This window comes from Benincasa hispida, chromosome 10, assembly GCF_027475165.1.
Source record: "Benincasa hispida cultivar pf3 chromosome 10, pf3_genome.v1.1, whole genome shotgun sequence".
Lineage (NCBI taxonomy): Eukaryota > Viridiplantae > Streptophyta > Magnoliopsida > Cucurbitales > Cucurbitaceae > Benincasa > Benincasa hispida.
In genome coordinates this window covers 57,842,325-57,847,919 of record NC_143487.1, presented here as the reverse complement: position 1 = coordinate 57,847,919, position 5,595 = coordinate 57,842,325, and the positions used below count along the sequence as shown (strand labels likewise).

General features: G+C 40.7%; 1 non-coding gene across 1 annotated transcript; it reads right to left on the bottom strand.

The window, feature by feature from the left end:
- Positions 1 to 1,975: 1,975 nt before the first annotated feature.
- LOC150033488 (small nucleolar RNA R71) lies at positions 1,976 to 2,082 on the bottom strand. Its single transcript, XR_016524176.1, has one exon. It is a non-coding gene; the product is annotated as a small nucleolar RNA R71 (small nucleolar RNA).
- Positions 2,083 to 5,595: the final 3,513 nt, after the last annotated feature.

Below are 5,595 nucleotides of genomic sequence, written 5' to 3'. Positions count from 1 at the left end.
CTCGACTAGGTGGTAAACTTGGTAGCTCTTCTGAGAATACATCTTCAAATTCTCTTATCATAGGAATGGCCATAATTTCATCCTTTTGGTTTCGTAAATCCACTACACTTACTAAATATGCCCAAGCCCCATGGTTGAGGAAATGTTTAGTTTTTAAGGCTGAAATTATTCTTGGGGCTGATTGTGTATTAGAATTCTTAAACTTAAACTTGGTTCCTGTTGGAAAGGTGAATATGACCTCTTTATTATGGCAATCTATGCTTGCATAGTTTGCTGCTAACCAATCCATACCTAGTATTATGTCAAAATCACTTATGTCTAGGATGATAAGGATCACCTCTAGTTTATGTTCTGATACTGACAATTCACAATTTTCCACTACTAAGTTGGTCAACATAGATACTCTGGCAGGAGTAGCTACAGATAGAATGTAGCCTAAGGGCTTTGATGTTAATTGAGCATGTTGTGCAAATGTTGTAGAGATGAATGAATGACTAGAGCCCGAATCAAATAAAGTGAAGGCATAATACCCGAGGATGGGCAATGTACCTGTAACAACTGCATCTTGATCCTCTGCCTCTTGACGTGTAATAGCAAACACCCGTCCTTTCTGTTTTTGGGTAACCTTGTTACTAGTAGGCTGAGTGGTCGGGGCAGTTGATACTTATTTGATGAGCTTTGGGCAAGCCTTTGCATAGTGACCCGTCTGGCCGCAGTTGAAATACACCCCTAAGTTCCGTAGACATTGCCCCTGATGGTGTTTTCCACAATTTTTGCACTTAGGATATGTGAATGTTTGACTCTTCTATTGTGACTGTACGCCCTGAGTGCTTTGGAAAATTTTTGCTTGCCGTTGTGAATGCTGGAAGCCTTGTTGGTTGAATTTCCTTTTTTGATTTGGCATGAATCCTCGTTCAGAAGTTGAGGTTTTGACAGCAAGATCTACTTCCATGAGTAAGGCCGACTCGAGGGCAAGAGCATACTCTTTGTGTCGGAAGGCAGCAACAATGCCTCGAATGCCTTCTCTTAATCCCCAAATAAACCTTTCCACCTTCTCAACCCGTTCATCCGCATACTCAGTGCATCTATAACACAATCCGACTTTTCTCAAATCTGCTGCATTTATTTATTTTTCATCACCGTAAACAACAACCTCAACAACTATTGATTTATTTGGTTACCACAAAGTTTTCCTAAAAATTAACATCGCAACCTGTTTTCACAAGTCCCTGAGTTCGACCCTGGACTTACCAGGAACTCAGTGGGGTTTATACTTGGATTCCACTAAGAAAACTTGAGTGCTCAACGCATTTTTCACCATCGCATTTCATCCACATTTCCACATCATAAAATAACGCATCAAGTTTTTGGCGTTGTTGCCGGGGACTTCGGCAAAATAGTGTGCTAACGGTAATTTTTCTGATTTCTTTGCAGACTCTCAATCTCTAGCGAATTATGACTCGAAGATTGAGAGGACATTAAGAAGAAGATTAAGAGACCGCCAACATCAACAAGAGAGAACACCAAGAATGGCGGAGCAACCGGAAGCAAGGGTCGCTACGCGAACAATATTATGGCCAACCCCGTCCTTCTAGCGAATGACCGCAATAGACCCATCTAGGACTATACATCGCCTAACCTCTATGATTTCTCTCCAAGAATCATGAGGCCAACGTTAGATAGATCGAGGTTTGAAATGCAACCGGTAATGTTGCAGATGATCCAGGCTGCTGGGTAGTTTGGAGAAAGGCATGGCGAAGACCCGCACGCCCACCTCCGGAGCTTCATAGAAATCTGCAACACTTTTGTGTTCTCGAATATCTCCACCGAGGAAGTTTGACTCATTCTGTTCCCATTTTCCTTATGCGATCAAGCAAGAAAATGGGCATATTCTCTCGAACTAGGGGAGATAACTTCGTGGAAATAGTTGGTGGAAAAGTTTATGAAGAAGTATTTCCCACCAACTGAGAATGCTAGGAGAAGGAAATTAATAACAAACTTTGAACAAGAAGATGACGAATTGCTCAGTGATGCCTGGGCGAGGTTCAAGCGGCTGGTAAGAGACTGTCCACATAATGGCTTACTAGACTGCCTGCAGATGGTGATCTTTTACCAAGGACTGAATCCCTCTGCGCAGACCGCTGCAAATGTGGCAGCTGCTGGTGGTCTGCTCGACAAAACATATGAGGAGGCAAAGAGTATACTTGATCGCATTTCCAAAAATAACGAGGATTGGAGGGAAAACGATCAAAGATTAAGAATTAAAGATAATGACGCAAATAACGGGGTCATCGCATCCTTGAAAAATCAAATGACTGCGATGATGAGTTTGATACAAGGCATCGCAATTAATAATACGGGAGTGAAGAAAAGGCAGGACAGCGCAATTACTCAAACGACCGCAAGTTGGGTCATTTGCGGAGATGCTCACTCGATGGAAGAATGCCCAACAAACCCGCAGTCGGTATGCTTCATGAGAAATAATCCCTATTCCGATACATATAACACAGGGTGGTGAAACCACCTAAATTTTGCGTGGAAAAATCAACAACAAAGCTTTCAACCTGTGGCACAAAAAGGAGGGCCACCCAGCTTTTTCCCGCAAACAAACGGTCCAGTGCATAGCCAAGCTAACAGCTCGCAAACACCGCAATCTTCTTCCTTAGAGAGCTTGTTGAAGCAATACATTGAGAAAAATGAATCAGTGCTTCAGAATCAAGTTACATCCATTAGAAATCTCGAAATTCAAATGGGATAAATTGCGTGCGAGCTAAAAAATAGACCACAAGGAGCGTTCCTGAGCTCAACTGAGCTCCCTTGCAATACGGGGGTACCGGAAAGGAACAATGCTTAGCAGTCTCCTTGCTAAGCGACAACATGACTGTGGAAGTAGGGGAGAAGCCCATTGTGACCAACTTGAATGCAGAGACAACCGAAGACCCGTTAACTTATAGTTCGGAAAAACCTGAGAAAATAGACCCTGAAGTTACGTCCACCTTTAAGCCTCTAAATCTTGAGACAGAAGAAGTCCAACCACCAGCAACTTCGCAAAGATTGAAAGAGAAACAAAATGATGAAGACAAGATCGCAATAGTGGCTGCAGTGCAAAATGCTATGATCCCACCAAAAATGTGCGACCCAGGAATCTTCACGATACCATGCTCCATTGGAGGGGTCTACAGTGGCCAAGCACTATATGATCTTGAGGCAAGTATAAACGTAATGCCTCTATCAATCTCCAAACAATTGAATGTCAGCACACTCACGCCCACAAAGGAAACTCTCCTACTCGCGAATAGATCTCGAATACACCCTGAAGGAGAGTTGAAAAATGTCGCAATCTCAATCGATAAATTCATTCTGCCAGCAGACTTTCTTATTTTGGATTATAAAGTGGACGAAGATGCGCCCATCATATTGGGACGACCATTCTTTCGACCGGTCGCGCTCAAATTGATGTGTGCAAAGGGGAAATTATAATAAACATTCATGGGAAAAACCTCCGGATTAAGATATTCAAGATCCCAGAAGACAAAGAAAAGAGAGAAAAGTCACCATGGACGTGAAAAGACCAGCCTGGAATAAGCAGTCCCTGAGTTATGATATAATGCAACCTCATCAAGGACGCAATCCTTTTGAATATCCTTTTCCTGCATCAAATACTTCATGAACTTTATCATCTCGTTATTTATTATCGCAATTACCTCTTTGTTACCAGTATCGTTCTTAGTCTACAAAAAAAAAATTGTAGTAAAAGAATGTTGGTTTATTTAAAATTATTTGACCCTCTCACTGTTTTTGGTGCAATGATCGAGGCATAGGATTGCGGAGGTGTTACACGAAGAAGAAACTTATTTTACTCCATCATCGCAATCCAAAGAAGATAGATCGCCGCAAAGAATGATGCATCAATACATAATGTGGGCGACAGTGCAAATTTGGGGGTTGTATTCTTCCTTCACTTTACTTCAAATTTTGCGTTATCGCATCACATTTTAGCTTTAAAAGTTTTATCATCACATCCTCTTTGATTACCGCAATCATTTGACATGGATAAATTTAGTAAGTTACCGCATACTGTCTCTTTGCCAATTATGATTTCAATAATGAAAAATATGCTTCTATTTCTTTCATATATACTAGAGTCAACTTAATTTTAAGATAGTCACCTATGAAATATTTCTAGAAGTTAGGGTTTTGCTAGCTTTCTTTCAAACTCTCTTTACGAAGCTTTTTAAGAACATCGCATGACTTATTTTAATCTTTTAGAAATGAGGACATTGCCGCATTTTAAATTTGGGGGTGAGGTATTTATTTTCGACCTTGCTATTAAAAAAAAATGAAGGAAAATTTTGAGAACAACAACTCTACTGTCAATGCAATGGGGAAACCCATGTTGATAAGAGTTAAGTTGTGAAGGGCACTTACCTGTAGTTGGTGTCCGCATGACACACGTGGGGGCAAGCCAAAACGAAAGTAAGTCACCAGGATCAACGTATAAATAAATGACCGCAACTCCGCTGCCAAGTAGGTAAGAGTTTAGTCTAAGAAAGAGCGCATTGCTTGTAGTTGGATGTCCGCATGACATACATGGAGGCAAGCCAAAACGAAGGCAAAGCACTTGGATCAGCGCAAGGTCAGAAAAAAAATAATAATATCAAGAAATATGCAAGGATAAAATCATTTAACACCCCGGTAGATATTTTTTTTTAAAATGAATCATGTGATGTTCCGGAATTTAGTAAAGTTCTTTTGAAGGTTAGGTTTGCAATCCCTAAGTCTTAAAAATATTTTAAGAGGAGACTTGAATAAGACTTAAGGAAATTTGGTATATAGGATTTGAACGAAGCATCATTGAGAAATCTAGGAAAAGAACATTGCGGTCGACTTGCTAAAGGAAAAGGACAAGCATTGTTTAAATTTGAGGGTGTGATAACGGGCAGAAATGCACGTTATCATAGTGCTAAGTTCTTAAACAATGTTGGCTTGCATTGAAAAAATATGTTAAATTGAATCCAAAAAGCATCAAATTCATAATATTGCGGTCGCATGCATTCATCGCATAGAAACAGTTGATTTTTTTGTTTTTATGCAGAATATGCGTTGACGCAAGGCAGAAATTGCGATCATAGGAAATCATTGGTCGAGCGCAGCATTACCGCAAGACTTTGTGATGATTGTGTTCGCAAACATTTGCTCAAGAAGGATTGTCGCAACTTGGTGGGTGCAACTTGATGGGCGCATCTGGGTGAAAGGCATAATTAATCGCGATGGGACAGAAAGCTGATGACGGTCGAATCCGAATTAAGTTGACAGCCGTTAACGATAACAAGTACATTCAGCTTTTTGGTGACAAACATTTGGCGCATCAGTCAGGGAATTAAAGCCATGCCATCTGTGCAATCATAAGAGAGAAGCCGCCTTCACCCCGAAGCTCTATAAATACCAAAGGCATCCTTCAGAAAAAGGGTTGACCAGTTCACGAGTTCACCATCTCACAAGCTCTGTTCATAGTTTAGCCTTGTTCTTAGATTTTCTTTTATTTTAAGGTGAACGCTAGAGAAGAAGGTTGTGCCAATAAATCGTTTCGATAAG